This window comes from Neofelis nebulosa, chromosome 14 (assembly GCF_028018385.1).
Source record: "Neofelis nebulosa isolate mNeoNeb1 chromosome 14, mNeoNeb1.pri, whole genome shotgun sequence".
Classification (NCBI taxonomy): Eukaryota; Metazoa; Chordata; class Mammalia; order Carnivora; family Felidae; genus Neofelis; species Neofelis nebulosa.
In genome coordinates, this window is record NC_080795.1 from 66,217,460 (window position 1) to 66,242,715 (window position 25,256).

A 25,256-nucleotide genomic window follows, 5' to 3' on the forward strand; every position below is an offset into this window, starting at 1 on the left:
GCCCGGGTTCAAATCCTGCCTCCCTCCCTCACCGGTCCACAATCCCAGGTTAAACTTCCCAACTGTAAAATGGGAATAATGATAGTATCTGCCTGAAAGGGCCTTTGTGAGGATCGGGCAACACACTGAATGAAAAGTGCTTGTCCAGTGCCTGGTGCCCAGTATATACTCCGTGAAGATGAGTCGTGGCCTCTGATGTCATCATTGTTATTGTCGGTGTCCCATGAAAGGACCATAGTTAGGACACACTGCCAGCTTTGAACCCGTTTTGCTTTGCCAGACCAGTGGCAGTTACCCCATTGGCTGTGTCGCTTCCTTTATCCTTTAGGGGAAAACAACCCAGTAGCTCCTCATTCACCCAGTTCCCGTTTCAAAGGGAGCAAAGCAAGGCCCAGTTGACCTGCCCTACATGACTTGCTCAAGGTCACACGGCTCGCTGGGGCAGAGTGGGAGAAAAGAGCTAAATCTAGAGCTCTTCACTCCGCAGTGCCCTGTTCCCTCTACGTGCCTCCTTTAATCCTCCAGACCAGGAAAATAGGGAGAAACGAGAGAAAGAAAGAACCAGATCCCCAGGAACCCTTGTTTGGATCACTGAGCAGTCACTGCATGCCTGCTGCTTGGTTAGTGTCTTTCTTTCATTTAGGAGCTTTAGATGCCGGTGAGGGTGGGGGCCCCCAATGGTTCCCGTTTCGCTTTCCTCCCTTCCTGCCTTCACCTGACTGCGCCCTGCATGAACCTCAGAATCTTGGGTGGTGGGTGGATGACGGACACAAGGAAGAAGCATGGAGTTGGCTGGTGGCTTCTGGTTGGTATTAAGCCCTTGTCCCCGCGTGCTGGCTCCAGAGGGGCATTACAGGAATCCTCTGAGGCTCACGCCCATCTCAGGCTCTGCCGAAAGCCTCCTTACCTGAACCAGCCACTTCCTGAGCCCACCTTTTTTTGAGAGAGAGAGAGAGAGAGAGAGAGAGAGGAGAGAGATAGCACGAGTGGGGGAGGGGCAGAGAGACAGGGAGACACAGCATCTGAAGCAGGCTCCAGGCTCTGAGCTGTCAGCACAGAGCCCAACATGGGGCTCAGACTCTTGGTCTGCAAGATCATGACCTGAGCGGAAGTCAGACAGTTAACCGACTGAGCCACCCAGGCGCTCCTTCCTGACCCCACCTTTGAGGTGTCAGACATCCTGGGGCCACAAAACTGAAGGAGCCTCACTTCCTGCCTTCCAGGGGCTCACCGGTGGGGCAAGTTAGGCACAGACTGTGAACCAAATCACGGGAGGATTTGTGCACATAAGGGTTTGGGGAAGTGCATTCCAGGCAGAGGAAGGTTTGAGCAAAGACACTAAGGTGTCACCTTGCACAAAGTGCTTCAGGGTCGTCTGGTTGCTTTGAATATGTTTCTTCTGTCCCGGCTGGACTATAAGTGCTTCTAGCAAGAAATCACAGCGAGTCCTCCTCTTTCTTCTTAGCCCCTGTGTTCGTGGGGGCTGTTGACAGATTGGAAAACACCTTCAACTGTACAATTCTTACTTGACTTGCTCAGCAGCTTTGTGGGGTTAGACTTTATTTCCATTTTAGAGATATTTAAACTGAGGCCTTGCAAAGGTGACTTGGTGGCTCAACTCCTTAGTGACCGAGCCTAAATTTGCACTCGAATCTGAAGTCTGATTCCAACTTCACCATGGATCTCACCTTTAATTGGTCAACGCTTGGGAAAGGGGCCTGAATTCAGTTGTTTGACTGAGAGGGAGACACAGGAGCAAGAGTCATGGAGCTCAGTAGAAAGGGCAGTGGCTTCAGAAGGGAGGCCCCTGGGGGCACCCGGGTGGCTCAGTCGGTTGAGCGTCTGACTTCGGCTCAGGTCACGATCTCGTGGTTCGTGAGTTCGAGCCCCGCGTTGGGCCCTGTGCTGACAGCTCAGAGCCTGGAGCCTGCTTCCGATTCTGTGTCTCCCTCTCTCTCTGTGCCTCCCCCACTCATGCTTTGTCTCTCTCTCTCTTTCTCTTTCTCTCTGTCTCTCAAAAATAAATAAACATTAAAAAAAAAAAAGAAGAAGAAGGGAGGTCCCTGGCTTGGGTCTCAGTTCTGCCAAGCATGAGTTGCAGGGACTTAGAATAGTCACTTCTCTTTGAGACTCAGTTTCCCTGGTTGGAAAATGAGAAGGTGGTAGGAGATCCCAACTCATGAATCTGTAGAGCTGGGATCAAGAACCTTGGTGTTCAGTAGCTTTCTTCTGTCTCAGCCCCCAGCCCCTCCCTAGCTGCCCCCAGCCCCTGGTTCTGTCCAGCCCCTGTGCTTTCCCCTCTCCAACAAACCCCACCTCTATCTAGCTCAGTGGAATCACCCAGGGAGCATGTTCAAATGCTGAGTCTGAGGCCTTTTCCTAGAACCTGAGGACTCTGAGACCCTGGAGATGGGCCTGGGAACCTGCATTTCTTCCCTAACCACCCCCAGGAAATTCTGATCATCAGCTAGACTTGACAATTTGTGCCTAAGCTTGGTAGTTCTCAAACTTGAGTGGGGATCAGAATCACTAGGGGGGCTTATAAAATGACTGAGCCCAGCTCCAGAATTTCTGATTTCGTAGTTCAGGAGCAGGACCCACCAATTTGCATTTGGAACAAATTCCAAGGTGAGGCAGTGGCCACCCTTTTAACAACCACTGCCCTAGCTGATTCTCTGAGAGCCCAACTAGCAACCAGCAAGGGAATCTTTACTCATGGGGAAGCCCCGTCAGCACATGAACTTTTTTCGCAGAGACCTTCATAATTATTTAGATGACCAGAATAGAAGCTAGTGTTGGCTGTGACATATGCTACATACCAGGCCCTGCGCTAAATGTCTGGAGTCAGTTTCTTGTCATGACATAGGATTTTGCAGATTCAGAATTAGAGGATCCATTAGATTGAGTGCTCATCTCAGATTGCACCTACGACCAAGGCAATCAGGACTTTCTAGAGCAGTGTTCCGGCTAATTTCCTTACCCCACGAGGCCTCTCTGTACTGTGTCAGCCATGATGGATTCTGTTACGGGCATTTCAAGCCAGGTCCAGAGAGGGTTCACCATGCAGGTTGGGAGCGGTACTGCTGGTCGGAGGAGCCTGGAGCCTTTCGTTAGTTCCCCACAAATGGTACCCTGCTGTTGTTAGTGGCCTTTGGCCCGTACCTGTGGGACAGCACGACTGCCCCTCATCTCATCATCTACCTCGCCCACTTCTAGGGGACCCTTCACGGACCCACAGGGTGTTGCATCTGTAGCTCGTAGCTCCTGGGGTAAAAACTGGGCTCTGCTGCTGGGTCACAGAAGACCACCAGCCGGGTGGGACTCTGCCTGGGTTCTGGCCCGGCTGATGTTCCGTTTGCCCGTAACAGCCTTGGAAAAGAACTGTTGGTGTGAGATCCCAGGAGACATTCAGCAGATACAGATGGAGAAGTTTGCATCATAACTCGAACTCTGGCACGTCTTTATTGGCGAGCTTCTTTCCCCCTGACTTGTGAAGATTCTTCCATTGTTTAGCAGTAGGTTCCCTGATTTGTGAAGAAATGTAGGACAGAGTAATTAGAGAGGAAATCCAAGTGGTCATGAGGGCTCGTTCCACCCTTAGGTCTTTATTCTCACAGTTTGCCAACACACACACACACACACACACACACGTCATGCTTGTGTGCGTGGTCTGTTATTGTTTTATTTCCCCAATTATTTTTACATCTGGCAGGAATCTCAGGGGTCTCAGGAAGTCATCCAAGTTGTTCTTGCCTTTCATGCAGTGTCTTTTACTTCTCCTACCTGTGCTCTTGGCTCTGTGGAGAAAAGGAAGGAAGGAGGGCAGGAAAGACACTGATCCTTCAGGGGGGCCAGAGGCCTCCACACAGAGGCTCAGAGTGTTATCCTTTCTGTTTTAAGCGGATTGACATGCCCTGTTGAAGGCAGCTTGGCGGAGTCAGCTGACTTTGGAATTGGCTTTGAACGCTACAGCTCTACTCAGGATCCTCCACTGAACCAAGCCACCTTCTCCGAGCTTCAGGTGGCCAGTCCGACCTGCCCGTCTCCTCTGAGAGGTTGTGAAAGAAAAGAGATGGTGGCTATGAGAGCATCTCTCCTGTCTGAGAGGGGAAAGGGATTCTAGAAACCTAGGTGTTTTACTTTACTAATGGGCGCATGGTGGTCCAGCACTTCCGGGGCAGAAGAGCAGGATTGGAAGCAGAAGCAGGGCATTGCCATGGTTGTGTTTCCTTCCGTGATTGTTTTGTAAACGGCGAGCAAAGTGAGTGCGGAAGCAGAAGGAAAACGATAGGAATCTCTGGCCGGAGCACCTTCCCCAGCTTCTGAGACAGCGTGTTGTGACCAATCACTCGGTTTCTTTGTGTGTGTGTGTGTGTGTGTGTGTGTGTGTGTGTGTGTGTGTGTGTGTTTCGGTCTGTCAGTCTCTCTCACACACACAGACACATCTCTTGGTTTAAATAGAAAAAGGCAGTGACTGCTCTTCACAGGAGAATTACTCTCTTTCACTGATCAGCGGGAAATCCATTGGGCATCATCTTACTCGGCAACGTATTTTCTAAGACATGAAGGAGTAAAGCTTCTAGTCAGGGAGAATCCACTGCCTGAGCTCTCTGGCATCCATGGGCTTGTGGCCTTGTACTTGCTTCAACCCCCAGCCCCCTAGTTCCCCTGTTCCCCTCCCACAGATAGACACGTTCCTGGTCCTGTTGCCCCCAAACACACATAGGGTGAAATCGGAGAACATGGGCTATTAAAACAGCCAGAGGATCAGAACTCTGTTTCTCACTAGCAGTGTGACCTTGGGCAGGTCACTTAACCTCTCTGAGCTTCAGCTTCCTCATCTGGACCATAGTAATAGCTCATTACATTGAAGTGAGGCTTCACCTTCATAGCGGAGAAGGATAAAAAGTGCTTAATACCGGGACGGGGACGGACACAAAGTAGCGGCCCAATAAACATTAATCTGCCACTATTGCAAATGTTGGAGGGATACTGAAGATCACGTGATTGCTGTATCATTTTCGTAAGGGAATTGACTGGTTTATCATGTAAATGAGATCTCACTAGGCCTCCAGCAATCTGGCTGCATAGTTAAAGCTCTAATTTTCTACCCAGGGAAGAACAAATATTGTCCAAGTGTTAAGCACTCCATAGCTGAGCTGTTATCTCTGCAATACTGAGATGCTCCCGTGGTACTTTTCAGTGCTACCTTGTGCGCATAAATATCCTTGTATCTGAAAAGGATATAAAATTGCAAATAATAAAAGGATACCGATACAACAGAACTGGACACCATGAAAACAGGAGTAAAAACACAAAAGCCCAATTGTCAATGGGAGAGAGGTTACATTATGCTGCACTTTCTAGTTTACAAAGCACTTTTTTATAATCCCCATGCCCCAGCGGCCTCACAGCCGGCCTGGAAGGTAGATATCATCTCACCCAATCTGCAAGCGGGAGAACGGGGTCTCAGGAGGAGAGCCATCATGTGAGTAGGAAAGACAGACAGCAGCCACATCCTCCCAGGCCTTGTAGGACTTAGGAAAGGAATGTGAGTAGTTCTGAGTTCAAACCTTCGAAGGTTTAAGCAGGACAGTGTTGCAATGTGGTCCACGTTTTCAGATGACATCTTGGGGGGGGGGGTGGAGAAAGAGCAAAAGTGGAAACAGGGAGGCCACTCGGGAGGTGGCTGTGGAAGTTCAGGCGAGAGATGTGATGCTTGCAAGAGAAAGAGAAGTGGATGGGTTGGAGATGGAGGCCAGGAGCCAGCCTTCCGGTGGACTAGATATGGATGCTAACGGAGAGGGGAGAAGCAAGGATGGCCCCCAACTCCCTGGTGGGTCGCTGGGTGGCTGGTGATCTGATGGGGCATCTGCAGAGGAACAGGTTTCTGAGGTGGGGGGCGGGGAATCGGGAGATCCATTTGCATTTATTTTGGGAAGGAGGATGTATTTCCGCAAACACTTGGTCCTCTGATGGCAAAGAGCTGGTCGTATTCACTTGCTCCTGGATGTTGAATAAATGCTTTCAGTGAGCAGGGTGAGCTCAGGCCCATCCCCAGCAGCCTGTCTGTAAAGAATGCTGCCCCTGGCAAGGCTCCATGTTCCTTCAGCCGCCAGGGAACCAGGGAGCCATTCATGACCCCTTCTCAGAACATTGGGCCCGATACAAGAAACAAACAAAAAACCCCAATGTCCTACCTTCTAATGTTTCAGGCTTTCGTTAACTTTTTCTTTCGCCAATCTCCACGGGATCTTTCCTCAGCTAACGTTTGAAAGTGATTCTTTTTTTTTTTTTTTTTTTTTTTTTTTATGTTGTGCTCAGGCCTTAAATAACCTTTACCCCGTGGTGGCTTCCAAATAGATGAAGCCTGGTAAAATTACAATAATATCAACAACAATAACAAGCTTTTGTAGACTTCCATTTAATTAAAAGACCTTGTTATTTTAGCCTCAGGAAAAATCTCTGAGCTAAGATACATGGTGAGTTTGTTTGGCTCTGTTTGAGAAGCCAAGGAATGTGGTACCCAAGAGCATGCAAAATAATAATAATAGTAATAGTGTTAAATTAAAAGAGTTAAGGCACTCAGAACAGGGCCTGGTGCATGAACATTAGCTGTTGTTTTTATGATTAGTTTCTAGATAGACAGACCCAGGCACAACGAGGCTATGATGTACCCAGTAGTGGAATCGGCTCCTGTGCGCTCTGCGATATTCCCGGATGCTGCTCTCAAAAGGAATCTATGTTCCAAAGTGATCTTCAGGTGGACGGGAAGGCTGCTGCCAGGGCTGGGTCCCTATGAAATGCTCCTTTTCGGCCGGCCAGCAATCGCCACCTGTCTCCCTTGCAAATCGGTTTTCTACCTGAGGTCTGGGAGCAGGCCACCCGAGAGCCTGTCCTCTCTCCACTGCCTCCCGCCCCAGGGGCTCCCCCTCTGTCCATCATCTTTTGCTCCTTCCCATTCTGGGAGGTAGAGCACAAGCCCCGCCTCCACCACCTCCTCCTCCCCTGACCTCCACCCTCCCGGCACTCTTCTCCAAAGGGCTTCTGCAGCAGGGCCACCATGGGCACCATGGAAGGGCACATGACCTCATCTGCACCACGTGACTCCTCACATGTAAGTCTTGGCCCCCCCCCCCCCCCCCCCCCCCCCCCCCGTTGAGTAGATGGAGACAGAGGGAGGCCTTGTCTTGTACCTGGTGACTCTCACTGCCTGGTGTTCCTGGCCCAGGGCCAAGCCAAGAGCAGGTGCCATGACATCATACGACTGACTTCTGAAACAATCACCACAATCATCCCTACAACCCACCTTTGCCAATGGGTGGTGAGCTCATCCAAGCATTCTGAGCCTTGAGCTTGGCAAATCAGTGTCCTTTGAAGGTGGTTCCACCTGTCCTATCTGTGGAACCAGGAATGTGACTTACCTTAGAAATATAGCTGGGGAGGCAGGGGACAGGTGTTGAGAGTAAGGGACAGTTATACCATAATGTGCCCAGTTTGCTTTTTGCCTACAACCTGACAGTGAAGACAGCTCCAGAAAAGGGCTTCCAAAGGTGTCTTAAGCAAGGGTCATGTCCCTGAGATCGATAGGAAAGGTCTGCCACGGGGATCCTGTGGAAACAAAGGTTCACTTTGGGCTGAGTCAGTTCTGTGAGTGTGGTTACAGTTTGTCCACAAAGAGGAATGAACAAGTGAGTGAGCCTTTGGGTGAAACCTCATTATCTCCTGGCCAGAGTGCGTGTGTTGTTGTATTTGTGTATATTTGTGTACATGTGTGCCTTGGGAGGGGAGCCTGCCGACCCAGCCACCCCGAAGAAGACAATCCTGCTTTGAAGCAGATATAATGCTCATTCCTTTGCCTCTTGCCGTCCCTCACAGGGCCCCCAAATTTGTTTCAGCCCAGTGACTCCCTCCACTGACCTGAATTTAATTATTTTATTCTTCATAAAGAGAACACCTCCCCCCCGCCCCGATTCCCACCCCACCCCCAAAATTAACTGACCTCTCCTCATTAAGTGTTCTAACAACACGGTTTTGTGTGGGAAGAGACATGGGCTCTGTCCACAGGCCCCGCCGTTGATCTCTGTTAAAATGATGAAAATTTGACAAGGCAAGGGCGGGTGGAGGTTGGGAGGGTGTTTTCCCTAGATCCCCAATATTTGGGTTTTGTCCAATAAAATATTTTCCTGGGCATCAGAGGAAGAGGAAATGGACAACGTCTGTTTCTTCAGAGACCGATGTTGGCCTGCTGGCGGAGGCTCAGGAGTGGCCTGTGCACCTGCCCCCAGCACCCTTCTTTCCCTATCCTCCTAGTGGCCCGGGGTAGGGTGGGAGCCAAGAGACTTTCAGTGTGCATATCACGGGAGAGGAGGCAGGTTTAGTAACCCGACTGGCTGCAGTTCCTGAGTGATTGTTATGAATCCTGAGGCACAGCTGAAACCTGTTTACTGAGGCCACTACCCCCGCCCCCAACCCAGGATCTCTTCGTGGCCGTGTACATGGGGGGACCCAGAGGCTATAACTTGAAGTCACCAGATTGGACAGAATTCCCAGCAAAGCCCTGGGTCATGTGGTGGCTGCCAGGAAGCAGTGGAGAGGCTGGACAAGGGCCATTCTGGGGTTTTGCGAAGTGGGGACGTGGGGGTCAAGGGCGGGAAAGGCATCTGTCCCCCCCTGCTAGAGGCCCCAGGGAGCCTGGTGCTGCCATTCACCAGCTCTGTTCCTGGCACATCCCTGTGGCTCTGATCTCCACTTCCTCATTGGAAAACACGGGGATAACAATACCTGCCTACAGAGTGAGCGGCTCTGGAGCCAGGCATTTCCAGCTCTGCTCCTCGATTGCTGTGTGACTTTGGGCAAGTTACTTCACCTCTCTGGGCCTGGTTTTGCTTGTCGTATTCACTTCCTGTGGTTGCTGTAACAAATGACCACAAACTTGGTGGTTTAACACAACAGAAATTTCATCTCTCACAGTTCTGGAGTTCATGAATCAAGTGTCAGCTGGGCCATGCTTCCTCTAGAAGCTCTAGGACAAATTTTTTCCTTGCTTCTTCCAGCTTCTAGAGGCCGTTGACGTTCCTTGTGGCTGCCTCCGTCTTCGCATCACCTTCTCTTCTGTCTGTGTGTCTCTCTTCTGGGTGTCTTATGAAGACACTTGTCATTGGATTAGGGCCCATCTAGATAATCCAGGGTGATCTTCCCTTGAGATCCTTAACTTAATCACACATGCAAAGACTCTTTCCAAATAAGGTCACGTTCACAGGTTCTGGGGGCAAGGACATGAACCTATTATTTTGGGAGCAGGGCACAATTCAACCCACTATGAATGACTAAAGTCCTTCAGCCAATGCCCACAAACACTCACCGTTTGCTCTTCTCATAATCCTCACCAATCCACTGTTGACTTCGGGGAGCACCACGTTGCACACTCCAAGGGGCACCCGCCCCATTTTGGTGGATGCAAATGGCCCCTCTAGAGTTACACGTGAGCACGTGCTCGTGGACCCCTGGGTGGTGCTGCTTCTTGCCACGTCAACTGCCGCCCCCCAGTCCAAGCCCCCGTCCCCTCTCGAGTGGACCATGGCAGTGCCACTGGCTGCCCCTCCCCCCACCCTCCCTCCACTTCCTGCACACACCCCACAACTGTCTCCTCTCCCCACAGCTGCTTTTCCAAATGATGGGTCAGATCCTGTCAATTGCCTGCCCCCAGCCCTCCACTCGTCCCCCCTTCTCAGAGCAGCGGCCAAAGCCCTCATGGCAACCCCAAGGCCGCCCCATGATCACCTGCCCCCTGGCTCTCTGGCTCAGCCTGGAGCACACACACACACGCACGCACGCACACACGCACTGGCATTTGCACAGGCCGTTCGCTGAGCCTAGAACACTCCTTCCCAGCGGTCTGTACTTTCCTCCCTTGTTTCATTCAGGTTCTGCTTCAAAGTCACTCCCTCAAAGGGTCTTCCCTGACCACCACAGGGTCGTAGCTAAGCTAGCACCCCATCCATCTCCGTTCCCTTACCCTGGTTTTTCTTTAAAGCACACAGTGTGCTTGGCACTATACGTTTATTTGCTTGTTGAATGGTCTGCTCTCCTCATTACGCTCAACTCCATGAGAGGAGGGAGGGTGATCAAGCCCTGCTGAATCCCCAGCCCAGGCACATGTGAGGCACGTGGTAAACGTTTCTGGGATGAGGGGATCTTACCGGCCAGGCTTTGGCTCTGTATGCATGACCTAGTATCTCCCAACAACCACCAACGATGGTGTTGTTCTACCCTCACTTGTTGGAGGTACAGAGAGAGTAAATAAATGTCCCCTCTCCCCATGGGGAGTGATATCAGCAAGATCCGAGCTAACTAGCCTTACTCCAGAACCGACTTTCTGAATCACCATCTGTCATGAGGCAGACATGAAAGACTAGGTGAAAGGCCTTTGGAAGTGAAAACGTGCTACGTGGAGGAAGCAGGATGACAGGCAGTAGCTGAGCCCTAGCCGAACAGATCGCTCCACATTGCTTTGGGTCACCTTCTTGTTTAATTTTTTTAATTTTGAGAACCATTTCTGGCTGCCTCCCTGGATGATATAATGTGAAGTGGTAAGAAAGGTGTCTGTGAAGTATCGTGGTTCTCGTCTACTACTGTCCTACGTGGGTGGTCTAGAATGTTCTAGAGATGGGGCATGCATGCATAAAGGTGTCCTTTCTTCCAAAACAGTTCAGTCCGTTTTTCTGCCATCGGTGAACATAGCATATTGATTAGGATAAAATATCTTGGTGTGGGGCCGTGCAAAGAGCATACTTCCAACTCTACTGCTAAAAACACCCTGGGGCCTTGAATCATAACAGCAGCTCTTCCCCCAGGTGCTAGGCACGTTCCAAGCTTTATACTTATTGACTCATTTCATTCCCCTAACCACTCTTGGGAGTAAGCACTCTTAATAACCCCAGTTAATCCCCATCACAGAGACACAGAGATGTTAAGTAACTCGGCCAAAGTCACCCAGCTAATAAACGGCAGAGCCGGGATGTGAACTCAGGCCGTCTGTCTCCTGAGGGTGAGTTTTAACCAACTCTCTTTCGTGACTCAGCTTCGTCTGTAAATTATGGGGGAATGCATCCACTCATGTTGCCAGCTTGAAATATCTCTGCTTTGAGGTGGAGAAGCTGGTAGTCGTTTTGAGTCACTGGTGTGAATGCAGAAGATGTAGGCGAGCAGGGCTGGAAGCAGGGCTGAAGCCAGGAGATCACAAGGGAGGGTGCAAGATGTGGGCTCCTGAATGTCAGGTCCCGGCTCGCATCTTGCTGTCCCGTCATTTGCTACTTTTCTTGCCTTGACGGTTTGCGGACATAAGAACACACAGGTGCGTACCTGCCCCCAGACGGCTTTCCCCTGTGTGTGGGAAAAGGAGAACGAAACTCTTATGGTCGACTCGGCCTCACCTCTCTTTTCTTGTTTAATTCACACAGAAACCCTGTGTGGACAGGCAGGGAGAGTCCCATTTTACAGATGAGGAAACAGACAGAGACAGGTTGAGAAAACAGATCTCAAGGTCACATTTCCCTCCTGCTGCCCTCCTACGAGTATTTCCTGGGTCCTTCCTCGGGGTTTTTCCTACCTTACTGTACGCAAATACCTTTGATTGCTTCCAGCCACCTCCCACACTGTTGCCACCACTAGATTGGTAATAAATACCCATCATGAAGACAGCTGTCCTTTATTTAGTGCCTCCGGTGTGTCAGGAACTATGCCGGGGGCTGTCGCATTTTGTTTGCTTCTACTCCCCACAATACCCCTCTGAGATGCAGCCTTATGATGCCCATTTTATGGATGAGGTGCCTGAGGCCGCATAGCCCCAAGCTGACCCTTGCATACAGTCACACAGCTAGGAAGTGGTAACCCCAGTATCCCTATGTGTTAACCCAGGTTGTCTGATGTCCCTTCCCCCCTCCCCTGGGGGACTCGTGGTCATGGACGATGTCCAGTCTCCTTGGCATGGTGTGTAGGGCCCCCACTCCCCGGCCTCTGCCCGTCTATCCCACACGCTAGCTCCACTGTCCTCACTGGCATCCACTCTCAGCCACCTGCAGCTCTCTGCTCAGGCCATGCCCTTCCTCGGGACCTCACTCCTCTGTTCCCCTCCCTGGAATTCCCACTCCCTCCCATTTCTGACTGGTGATTTCCCACCCATTCCTAAGAGAGCGGGCCAAAGCCACCTTCTTCACAAAGCCTCCTTCATGCAGACCCGCCATCTTCTGTCCCCTACTCCCCACCCAAGCGTCACTGTGTCCCAGGGCACCCTGTACCTCTCTCCATTCTGGCATAGCTCACAGGGTGTCTCCCACAACTAATGCAGCCTGTGGATCTGAGGGACATAGGACAGCAAGGAGCAGTATGGCTTATGGAAAGAGTGGCGAATTCGTGCCCCGCCAAAGGGCATTCTGATTCCTTGTTGTTGTTGTTGTTATTGTTGTTTTAAGTTTTTATTTATTTTGAGGAGGGAGGCAGAGCCAGAGAGAGAGAATCCCAAGCAGGCTCCGGGCTGTCAGCACAAGCCCAGTGCTGGGCTCGAACCCATAAATGGTGAGAGCATGACCTGAGCTCAATCAGACACTTAACCTACTGAGCCACCCAGGCACCCCTGATTCCTCATTGTTTTTAAAAACACCATGCCAGCCAGCCCAACAAAACAACTTTGTGGGTATTTGAAACCTGAGCCACAACTGTGAGACTCCTGGGAGCCCCTCAGGATTTTCTACATTGTCAGTGCTTAAATGAGGGAGTCAGGGAGGGAGGAAGAAAGGATTTACTTTCCTAAACCTGGCAGTTTGGTATATTCTATGTATGGTATATTATACCATTATTATATTATGTATTCTACCAGACTGCCATAACAAAGTACCACAGGCAGGGTGGCTTAAACAACAGATACTTATTTTCTCACAGTTCTGAAGGCTGGAGGTCCAAGATCACGGTTCCAGCCCATTCTGTTTCTGGTGAGGACCCCCTTCCTCACTTGCAGACAGCCACTTCCTGCTGTGTCCTCACGTGGCCTTTCCTCAGTGCATGATACAGAAAGAGAGAGAGCAAGCTCTCAGGTGTCTCTTCTTACAAGGACACTAGTTCTGTGGGATCAGGACCCCATTGTTAATGACCTCATTTAACCTCCCTTAGAGGCCCCCAACTCCAAATGGCCTCCGTTCCACTAGGGGTCAGGACTTCAACATATGAATTTGGGGGAGACAGGCATAAACATTCAGTCCCTAACGCATGGCATTCCAGGTCATTTGATCCATGAGTGTTTCCTGTGTCCTTACTATGGGGATTCTGGAAACACTGAAGGCAAGCAGGACAGTCCAGTGGTCAAAAGCATGGGCTTTCAAATCAGAGAATTTCAAGTTTGAAACCTAACTCTGACACTTATTCTCCAAGTGACTTAGCCTACAGGGCCTCAGATTCCTCACTGTAAAATGGCGCCACGACACGAACCACACAGGGTTGGAGGATTGAGATTAATGCATATCCACAGTGCCCGACAGCACCCCTGTGTGAGTTCGGGGAACACTCACGGAGCACACCTCTGTTCTGGCCGCCCTGCCAGGTGCTGGGAATCGGGTGGTGAGCAAGATAAGCAGATCCCTGGTTCTCACACTTACTGGACGAGCCAGATAATAAGTGAATATGTGATCAGATAACCAACAGGTCAGTCATTTGAGGACAGGGCATGGGCCGTGAGGAAATAAAACAGGTGGTAAAATAAGGGCACCTGGGGAGGTGACTTTGTCAAGAAGCTGACGGCCACACAGAGACTCAGGTCGGAGTATTCCAGTCGCGGGAAGAGGACGCACACAGACTGCAGGTGGATACGCTCGGTGCCTGCATGAGCTGTTAATACTTGCTGTGATTGTTGTGTTTATTCTTGCGTGTGGCCCCACCTTCGGAGTCCACCTCGCTTGTGGGGACACAAGACCTCTGCCCAGCCCTTCAGGGTATAGTGCCCCCTGAACTGGGCCTTCAGAGGAGGGCAGCTCAGCGAAGGCTGGAGTGGTCAGGAAGGCCTCCCCCTCTGTTGGTGCAGAGGGGAGGGTGCGTGGGGAGGGAGGCCAGCATTCCAGAGGAGAGGGAGTTTGGCTAAAGAGCCTGGCATCTGAGAGGGACCCTCGAAGACTTCCCCGGCCAGCACCAGGTCTAAAAGAAATGCCCAGGGTGCCATTGGGTGACCTCAGTGTGGGCTGACAAGGGCAGCGGCGGCCTCCGTTGTCACGGCGGGCTGGGCAGGTTGTCAGTTCGAGAGAATCAGCTCCCCACTCAAGATGTAAGGCCCTGGGCAGAAATCCAGCTTTGTGAGTCACAACCAGATGCACATCTTGTCAGAGAAAACCATGGCCACAGAGCACTGGTCATGGTTTCCTGGAAACTTCCTGAGCGTCGGGGGAGGGGGCCCTCTGAGGATATAGGTGCCAGCCACAGCTGAGAGTGGAGGATGTGCCGTGGGCAGGGCCCAGGCTGGAGGCCTGGGGCTGCACCTTCCGGGGTCCACAGCCAAGCCTTCCAGGGCCCCCCCGGAACAGTCAGAGCCTCAGCGAGGCCAGTGGACTAGCTGAGGCCCATTTGGGGTCTCTGTCTCCCCTCCCACAGCCGGCCTCCTCAAGCAGGCCCGCATGCCCCTTGTGTGGGTGCAGGAAGAGCCATTTATATGAGGAGAGGTGCCCCTGAGTCCCCATCCCACCAACATGGATTCAAATCCAAGGACTTCCACTAATAGAGCTTCTCTGGCCCTCAGTTCTCTGGTCTACCAAGCAATAGGATAAATTGGGAGCTCTCCAAGGTTCCGCCCAGCTGCAGTATTCAGACACTTCCTTCGTTTTCCTCCGTATAGATAAAAGAAACTGAAGCCCAAGAGAAGGGGTTTGCTCGGAGTCAACCCAGTTGAAGGTGGGACCGGAGCTCCTGCTCTGGCCAGATCTGCACCCTTTCTCCAATGCCCGGCCTTCTCTCCTCAGTCTCCCTCACCCTGGACACCTCTTTCCCTCTGTTCTTTCTACCTGTGCTTCCCGCCTGCCAGACAGAGGTTTTCAGCTACTCCAAGAAAGATGTTCCCACCTGGGGGGTGGTAGGTCTCGAATCAGAACCAAGATGGGAACATCTGTGTGTTCTCACCAGTATTAAGCAGGCAGGGCCTCGTCTGGCCACCTCCTGTCTGAATCCTACACATCCTTCAATCCAGCTTCAATAACACCTCCGCCAGGAAGCCCTCTGGCAGATCACTCCAGCCAGAGGTGTCACCTTCCCCAGCCTTCCTTCCCCATGCACGCCACCTTATAATCCTGCCATTGGCATTTTCACTTACTTTTGTTGTGATTATTTGTGCATACATCATAGCTCTTCTATGCAATTTCCAACTCACTGAAATCAGTAACCAAATTGCCTACCACCAGCCTCCCTTGGACATCTGGTGCAGTGTTTGTATTCTGAGTGTTGGGTAGATAATTGTGGAATAAATGGAGTTTTCTTTCTTCATTGCAGAAGGGTTCTTTCCTTTCAGAATGAATGGCTGGGCGTGTAAGAGCATCTGTTCTAGAACTACAGTGGGTTGAATCTTAGCTTCGCCATCTGCACACTGTGAGACCTTGGGCAAGTTACTAACACTTTTGTACCTCAGTTTCCTCACTTGTAAAAGGAGGCTGACTGTAACCACCCCCCCCCCCCCCAACCAGGGTGGCTGTGCAGGTACAGTGCCCTGCATAGACTTGCGTCAATAAATGAAGTTGTTAAATTTCAGTGGCCCTCTATGCAAATTTTTATTTGATGTTTTGGAATATAGCACAGCCTTGCAGAGTTCAAGTTTGGATTTAGATGAGGTGCCAAATCCTTTTTAATCCTTGCAGTCACTGAACCTGCTTTCGGGTATTTGGTACCCATTGTAGAACCTCCCCAGGTCCCTGGAGTAGGAGCGGGGAGGGAGGGATGGGGCCCCGAAGCTAGCGTAACTGCTCGCCAGCCTAGGACTAACAGCTACATTAAGCGCTTTTATTCAATTCATGTGACTCCACAAATTTGGAATGTGTTAGGGAGAGTTTTTCCAGCTATGAGTCAGTACATTTATGCTCTCTCACACACACATAAAAAAATTTTTTTAAAGAAAAAGAGTTTAGCAAGAATCATTTATGAGTGCAAAGTGGAAATCTGTGGAAATTTTATTTTGACCCTGAAGGCAAGTAATACTTAAGAATTTAATAAAGGGCTTGAAACAGGATGCAGTAGAGAAAAAACACAGCTAACTGCCTTTTCCTTCCTTCTGTATTCTCAGCCACTGTGTTTCACAGAGGAAGGTCTAATTTGCATGGGTTTATTAAGCACCTCCTGGATACCCAGATTTGTGCTAAATATGGTGGGGAAGAGAGGAGAAGCAGAACCAGCATTTATTAGGCACCTATTATGTGCCAGATAACCGTGATGGGAGGGGAAGAAACAGGTCTTCACTTCAAGAGGCAGTGTGGGAGAAAATGGAACAATTGTATTCAGACACATGGGTTCAAACCCCAGCACCCTATATTCGTAATACCATCTAATCCCCATCATATCCATTATATGGATGACAAAACTAAGGCTCGGAGAAGGTAAAACATTTGTCTATGGACACAGAACTCTTAAATGTTAGAAACCATATCCTAAACTGGGGCTTTCCGTCTCCCTATCAGGGTTAATGTCCCTAGGAGCTGGATAGGAGCTGTTTCCCACCAGGGAGGGAGGCAGACACACTCGTTCTTGGAGATCGTGTCTGCATATCATAACCAGGTACAACCTTCCTGCAGACCAGTCTCTTCAGCCACCTTCTGCCACTTGCTTTTAAGTCCTGCAGTTAGGGATTATCAAGAACCTGCTTCTCATTCAGGCTGATCCTCTTTGCTGTTGTTGTTTATTTTAAATAAAGAAACCACCGCCCACCCAGAGGGCTTGTGTTTCTAGCTCACTTTCCTCTCTTTTGCAAGGGCTCATTTTCATAGAATCCCGATCACCAGGGAGCTGTGTTTTTCCCTCTGAAACATGAGCTGTAATCAAAGGTGTATTCATCCCCAAACATCTGCCAGGAGCCACCTGAGCCAGGGTTCCCCAAAGCCTTGAGGCTCAGGCCAGGTTCCCGGGGACAATTTTTCCCTACACAAATCCGATTGCCCTGTGGTTGTCCTTTGTAAAGATGGCAGGGTCCCAGGCAATGCCTCTCAGATTGCTGGAGGATGTGAAGGGGACCCCGGGGTAAACAGGATTCCACTGTCCATTCGGCAGCTACTTTTGAGGGCCACCACGTGCCAGGTACGGCAGACACGGAGAATCCCATCACTCACAGGTATAAGGACCCGACTTCTTGAAATGCCTGCAGGGCTCTGAAAAGTCTGGCCCTTGCTGTTTCTCTGGCCTGCTTGGCTATGGCCACTCCAGCCCGCTTCCGGTATCTGTGTCCAGCAGGGCTCCACACGCACCCTTCTCCAGCTTTTTCGTCTTCCTTCCCCTCTTCGCCTTTCAGATGTGCCCCCCTCTGCTATACTCCCGTGTGCCTCTCCTGGTGCTCTTGCTGCCATTGCCATGTGCTTCGTTGGCACAATAATGTCTTTGAAGTCTTTATCTCCAGCCCCATTGCAAGGGCTCACCTTACCTCCCCAGCCCTGGTCCATAGTGCCCATTGTTGGAAGAATGAGGACAGTAGTAAGCAAAACAGACTGTGCCCTGCCCGGTGCTGGGCACATCTTCCTCGAGTGTTCATTGTGCTTAACAGTTCTGAAGAGGAAATATTTGGAAACAAATACAGATCCATTCTAGAGCAGAATTCAGTGTTCTCATTCAAGACGTCAAGCTGCACCCACACACCACAGGGAGGTTATGAACTCAGCATTCTCTGTACTCTTGGGGGTCTTAGTAGAAGAGTAGGTTGGGCTTGGGGGAGAGGTAGCCCAGTTTGCCAGCAACTCCAGCCATGGGGCCAAAGTTTAAGAGGCCAGTATGGGGGGGGGGGGGGCGGAATGGAAGGACTATCCAGTCAGGCCAGAGTTCAAAACCCCAGTGCTGGACTTTCAACTCTTGTGACATGGGGCAGTGTATCTGATCGCTCTGAGATTCAGGTTTCCATCTATAAAATGGGTACATGAATACATGCTCCTCAGAGTTGCTGTGAGAGAGAGAGAGAGACAGCCCCTGGAGGACTCAGCTCAGTACCTGGCACAGAACAAGAACTCAGGAAATAGCGGCCGTTGCGTTAGTCACTCACTAGTGATGCTCTTTTTGAATTAAAGGCTGTTGTTGGTGATCAAGGTGAAACATTTTCTGCAGCAGAGACAGGCAACTTAAAACTATACTTCCAGCTTACAGAATGATGGCTTCTCAGAAGTGACTTGTAGCTTCCCACCTTCTTTGTACTTGACCTTTGTCTCATGTCCAGCCTGGACTGGCCCCAGCCAGAGCCCGTCACCCCCTCCCCTTTATTCCATGGGTTCCTTGCCCTCTCCTCAATATGAGGCCATCACCGCAGGACATAATGACCTGCTTACCAGACCTGGAGTTTCTTACTCATCTGCTAAATGTTTGCCGAATGAAGAAATGGAATGGAATAAATTGTGTTAGTGGGGGTGACCGTGGAGGGTGGGGGGTGTTTTTCTCCTACAAACGGTTCAAGTAGCTTCCCCCCCTTTCCTCCTTCAGGTGTCTAGCAATCCAGGAGGCTTAAAGTAGGCCACAAGGGAAAGAGCGGGGGAGCTGGAGGGAAAATCCCATGGGCAGATTTTTCTTTATTGGGATTTTGCTCCATATGACCAACACTTTCTGGTGAAAGGAGTCCTGAGCCAGGAACTCTGGAAATACGTGCACGTTCCGAGGCTGAAGAGCATCGAAACGTCCTTTAATTCATTTATAATGCTCCTAACGGGAGCTGCCGTTTTCCTCACGCAGGAACGGTGCTCGGCACCAAGGTGTTCGTTCCCTGGTGCGGCCCAACGAGGAGGTTCTGATAGAACCCCACTTGGTTGGTGAGGAATCCAGGGTCCCAAGGAGTCGAGTCCTCGGTGTGAAGGCACGGCACAAGGGTGTGAGACTCAGACTCGGAAGTCCTGTCTCCTAGACCAGCGCTGTTCCCCATGCTGGTTAGGACCAGGTGTCTCGCAGGCTGGGTCCGAGGGCAAACAGGGAAAACAGGACTGATTCACGGAGACCCCTCCCAGCTCTGGCAAGAGTCCTTCCCTCTCCTCAAGAATCACCTGGCCAACGGAGGAGAGGGATCAATGTCAGCAATAATAGTAGCTACCATACCTGCTGACAAGATTCTAAGCGTTTTATGTGTTGCCTCCCTCAGTCCTACAGGGTAAGTTGGGGTTGATTAGGGGAAGGGGGAGGACAGGGCATTGAAGGAAGAGACTAAGTGTAGCCGTGTGGCTGCCTGAGGGATGGTAGACGGATTCAAGAAGCTTGGCAGTCAGGGATCCCAGAACACACTGGAGTGAGGCGAGGCAGGGAGAGATGCGCCGATCTGGACCTTGGAAGCCCCGGGGTACGGAGTGTGGTCTTTATCCCGAGACAAATGAGGCATCTATTAGCTTCTTCCCCCACCCCATACTACCTCTGTCACATTGTCCTTTCTCAGACTCACTCCATTATTGATTTTTTAAATGTTTATTTTTTATTTTGGCGGAGGGGGGGGGGTGGTGGTGGTGTTGGCGAGGGCAGAGAGAGAGGAGACAAAGAATCCCAAGCAGGCTCTGCAATGTCCATGCAGAGCCTGATGTGGGGTTCTATCTCACGAACCGTGAGATCATGACCTGAGCCAAAGTCAAGAGTTGGACCCTCAACGGTCAGTCTATTTTTTATCTTCCTCCTTTTTTATACCGTGAATTTCCTAAAGGTAGGGACTGGGTCTTCTTTTTTTATGTCTATCTGGTGCTTAGCAGAGAATCAGGTATATATGGGTACTTAATATAGACTGTTAACCAAGGGGCGCCTGGGTGGCTCAGTCAGTTAAGAATCTGACTTCAGCTCAGGTCACGATCTCACGATTTGTGATTTCTAGCCCCACATCATGCTCTGTGCTGACAGCTCAGAGCCTGGAGCCTGCTTCGGATTCTGTGTCTCCCTCTCTCTCTGCCCCATCCCCGCTCATGCTCTGTTTCTCTCTGCCTCTCAAAAAATGAATAAACATTAAAAAAAATTTTTAAGACTTAATCAAACGTTTAATGTAGTCAGTATTCAGTATTGACATGTTCGATATTCAATAACTATATATAGTATACATTATATATAGATATTAGTACCTATAATGCAACTTACATTCAGCTGGATGATTGTAATGATAACTGAAAATTCAAAAATCGCAGCACCTTGGGGGACAGTTGGGGGACAGCAGAGCCGACACTCTCCATGCAACTCTGTAATAAAGCTCAATCCTAGTATTGAAACAAACACAGTTCAAAGGGCATGCTAGATTTTGAATTAAAAAAAAACAAATCAGTAACTTAGGGCCCGAGTCACTACAGGGGCTATATTTTAAAAAGGAAGAGGGGGGATTGATGGGAGGGGCTAGAGAAGGGTTGAGGCTGCGAAGGCAGGAGGGGACAACGCCTTTGTCAGAAGTTCCAGGTGAGGACAGCTGCAGCTGTTGCCACAGGGTAGCAGAGACGGGTGGTCTAGCCCTTGGCCTTTGCACAAAGATCCGTGAGGCCCAAGCAACAGGAGCTTCTAAGACAGCATGTGGCCACACTGAGCCGAGAGGAGGAGTGTGGAGCACGTAGGGCGACTGGACAGCGAGGCCTCCGGGCTTGCCTTGCTCACTCAGGCTTCCCCAGGGGCCGGGGGTTGGGGGGGGGGGTGTGCTTTGCATCTGGCTGGCGTCACTGGGGCAAGGCATTCGTGTACTGGGAGCGTTTGCCTGTGAACTGCTGCCACCTCCAGATTTTGTTGACATCCTTCCCCTATATAACCTGTGTGAGCTCATCTGCTTTATGGAAGCCAGTGCACTAGAAGGAACGATACATAGTGTAATACGTGACTACCTGATAAGCCAAGAAGGCCAGCTGGCCAGTTTCCATGGAGAAAGGTAACAGTCACACACCCTGTGTGGGCTGTGGACCATTTTCTTCTTGGTCCATGAGTCTATTCAGCAAACCCTTTCTGTGAGCCGAGTGTAGAGCAAGGCCATGGGGAGTTAGGCAAAACTAAGTGAGAGCATCATAAGCCTGTGACAGACATGATCTCTTTCCCCATCAGGAGCAGCTGAGCCGTCAGAGGACCTCAACCCCAGCCTGCCCACAAGCTGTGTGACCTCAGGAAAATCACTTAACCTCTCTGTGCCTCATTTTCCTCAACTGCAAAATAGCACTGATGACACTCTCCCAAGTTCTTTTTTTTTTTTTTTAATTTTTTTTAATGTTTATTTTTGTGAGAGAGAGACAGAGTGCAAGCAGGGGAGGGGCAGAGAGAAAGAGAGACACAGAATCGGAAGCAGGCTCCAGGCTTTGAGCTGTCAGCACAGAGCCCGAAGCGGGGCTCGAACTCACGAGCCTTTGAGCTCTGAGATCATGACCTGAGCCAAAGTCGGCCGCTTAACTGACTGAGCCACCCAGGCACCTCTCCCAAGTTCTTTTAAGCGATTAGTTAATGGATAAAAAGCTCTTTCTAAACTAAAATGGGCTTCACAGAGTATCGTCCCTCCCACAAGTCAGTGCCTGGAATACTAAGGCTAGCTGGTCTCCCGGGACCTTCTTCCACTGGATGGTTAGTTCTAAGTGCAGTGGGCAGGAGCCCCAAACTCCCTGCTATCCAAATAAATTAATCGCTGGGATTAACACAGAAGCTTGAATTCTCCTGCAGGAGGAAGGCCCAGAACCTGTAACTGGGAAATTTTGTGGGCCCTCACAAAAAGTGAGGAGGAGGAAATCAGTGTGCAGCATGCAACGCCTCCCTCTCTGAAGGCTCTCCAGGACACCCAGGACCCTCCCTCTCTGGGGCCTGAGGTCATCCCCCGGCCCCCCACTGCCCTTCCCCAGCCCTCCCACCCGGCTGGGCCTGCCCATCCCTTCCCCCTCGCATTCTGCTTCCCCGAGATCACGAGATCACGCAGTGGAAAGGAACACCGGCTTGGGAATCACACGAGCACAGGCTTGGCTCAACTCTACCAGTCACCAGCAGTAAGCGAGTTGTGGCCTCGTGAGCCTGTTTCCTCACCTGGAGAATGGGCTATGACTTCCTTCCTTCCACGGTTATTGACGGATATTACTATTCCTTCCGAGATTATGGATGAGAACCTGGCGGGCTTTAGTACGCCCAGAAATCACCTGAGAAGCTTGTTGGGAGGCAGGTTCTGACACTGTAGGGCTGGGTGGGGTCTGCGACGCTGTTCTCTCCACCAGCTCCCAGGTGACACGACTTCCCTCTTGAAGAACAAGAACACAGAGCAGGTATACGGCGGCAACTATTGCCATGAAGATTCTTTTTTCTCCCCGGTGAAAAGGTTCTTCCTTGCAAACAGGCATCGATGAATAAGAGAAACCTCTGCTCACCTCTGAATTCGTAGGGAAACAAGAAAAAACAAGTTTTGCTTTAGAGGCGGCCTGGGTGTGGGGAGTGAGGAGAGTGGCCTCCACGGCTCATCAGCACGCAGCTCCACGTGCACACGTGCGCCGCAGGTGGGCCTCCGCCGGCTGCAGAAACCTCTAGAGCTCAGGCCTCAACTTGCCATGCTGGGAACGCAGCCTCGGAGCCGGGCACACGCCTTATTCCTCCGGCTACAGCTCTCCAGAGGAATTTTCAAAGCACACGGGGTTCGCTTGGCAGGAGCCTCCCAGGATATAAATACGCATTTGGGGCTTCTGCTTTAAGGACTGCGGTGCCTTTTTGACTGGAGGCCTGTGCCCAGGCCTCTTCCCCCTCACCTTCATCAAAATGGAACCACAGCCGGCCAGCCGCTGCTAGGAGCAGACACCAAAGACTCCAGGAGAGCCGGAGTGAGGATCGGGATACCTCCCCACCCCACCCCATCCGATCCTGCTTTTGGTTTCCCCTCCTAAAAGGCCTGCTTCCCAACAAGCTGCTGACTCACCCAGGGTGAGGGGCTTTTTGTTTTTCCCCTCTCCTCTCAGCATCCCCACAAAGCCCAGAGGTTTTGAGGTTGGTTTCACGAGCAGCTTTGTCCTTATCATTTACTTTCCTTTCTCCCCGCCCCCCCCCCACCCCCGTCTCCATCCCAGTCTCCCAGTCCTCCATCCCGCCTGGAAAGAGAGTTGGACACCCAGGTGGTCGGCCCGGCTTTTAACATTGAGTTTCTCCTCTTCGTAGGTCTTGACACACTGGCTGCTCTTGGAGTTCAAGCATACCAAGATTCCCAGGATGTAAGCAATCCGGGACTGGTGAGTGACAATGCGTTGGATGCAACCTTAGCTGGATTTCAAGAAGGGGAAGGGGATGAGCAGGGGGTGCGGGCGGCCGGTCCTGGAGCCTGTCCTGAGGGCGTCTGACTTTTGCAGCTTCAAACCGTTTCCCTCCAGATGCGCCTGGAAATGGCACAGAGAAGCTAGGTGTGAGTCCCTCGCAATTCAGAGGGGTCCTGCCAGTCCCTCCCTAGAAGCAAACAGAGTGTGTAGGTAGGTGGCTGGGCTTCCTTTCTCTGCTCAGATGCACCATCCTGAGGGCCTGGGCCTGGAATTGTTTTCAGGGAGCCTTTAACCAGGATTAGGGAGGTATTCTTAGAAGAGAGAGGACATTACCTGGTCCCCTCCAGTTTGTAACCCATCGTCCTGCGGAGACCTGCGGAGGTGAGGTGAGAAAGCCACCTTTGCACATATGAAGGGCTGTCATTGAAGAAAAGTGGGCAGCTGTTGACTCAACCTAAGGAAAAATTCCTACCAGAAGAGGCATGCAAAGGTGACGTAGGTGTCCACTGGAAGTAGTGAGTTCCCTGTCACTGGCAGAATTCAAGTGCAGGTTGCAGAAGCATCGGTGTTGAAGGAAGGAGTGGTTTTGACTAGTGTTTTACAGACTGTTCCATGATGACCTAGAACCCCCAGGGGTTCTAGGGTGAGGGGTGGCGGACTTAGGGAGAGTGAGGGGGCTTGTGAGTGTGCACTCTCTCAGCACCACCTGTTTGGTGTGGTTCTGCTGTAAAACTGTTTGGAAGTTGCTGGATGAGATGATCCTCAGCTCTTCTATGACTTGTCGTCCACCGGCCCCTACTGTACCTGAACTACCACCAGACAGACACACATATCACACAGCACGTTGTGAACGTGATGGGGTGGGCAGCTCTCCAAGCGTGGTGGGGGTTTTGGCCAGAGGCTCCTGTCCCATGCCAGGACCACCGAAAGATTAACTGGCTAGTCACACCATCTAGAGCTTTGATCCAGGCGACACAGACCCGAAAAGAAGGTGTGGGGGACACTGGAGCCCCCCCAGTCCCCCAGGCTGTGGGGGGGGACAGTGAGGGTGGCTTCCTAAGTGGGGTGGGGCACTTTGGCAAGACCAGTACCCCAGACTCAAGCTAGCGTGAGAAGAATTGCACCCAGACCCAGGTGGGGACAGTACACGAGAGGGACACCCACTGTGAAGGGGAAGGTCTGAGTAATGAGCCCCCAGGCTTCCTTTGTGCTTTGTCACTGGGCCTTCTTCCCCTGGGCCTGGGTCAGCTGCAGCTGTAAATATTTATCAAGGGCCCCTGAGGGCAGGGTGCAGTGGGAGGCCAGAGATGGGGTTTTTCTTTAAGAAACTGACAGCATGGATAAGAATTGAGTTTGACAGTCGCTGTGCATAGGCTGTCTGTTCAGCTGAGTCCTGAGCGCTGGGGGTGGGGGGGTGCTGGGGGCGGTGGAGAGGGGGTATTGAAGACCAGCAATGGGAACAGAGGGCTGAACAATGCTTTTGAGCCATGGCTTGATGCTTCCTTGGCAAATCTTCAAACAGGAGTGGGGCTTTGAGGACAGGGGCTGTGTTCTTTGATTCACAGGAGCTGGCACATAGTAGGTGCTCAGTAAGTGATTGTCAGATGACTGAAAGGGAAAACAACGAGGAGGCACCCAGGGAGGTGATGTCTAGTTAAGAGGAGCGGGGCCCCCGGAATCGATCTTCCCAGTTTCAAATCTCGCCTCTTCCACTAGCTGCTGGGCCATAGGCCAGGACATAGTAAGTGCCAATAACCCTGAGCCCTATTTTTGTTCTACATGTGGGGCATGACCCTGAATTAAGGTTCAGTGTTGGGACAGGACAGTGTCCAGTGTTGGGGCAGGCTCAGTGATGGG

General features: G+C 51.2%; 1 protein-coding gene across 5 annotated transcripts in view; it reads left to right on the forward strand.

The window, feature by feature from the left end:
• The window catches only part of ZHX2 (zinc fingers and homeoboxes 2), a 163,446-nt gene that overhangs the window by 49,166 nt on the left and 89,024 nt on the right, over nucleotides 1–25,256 (forward strand). For 3 of the 5 annotated variants that reach the window (XM_058698954.1, XM_058698951.1, XM_058698953.1), the window contains exon 2: nucleotides 23,305–23,375. The gene's annotated coding sequence lies outside the window, so the exon portion shown is untranslated. Of the gene's footprint in view, nucleotides 1–21,237; nucleotides 23,074–23,304; nucleotides 23,376–25,256 lie in introns of all 5 variants that reach the window. The other 2 variants (XM_058698955.1, XM_058698952.1) reach the window with 1 other exon arrangement.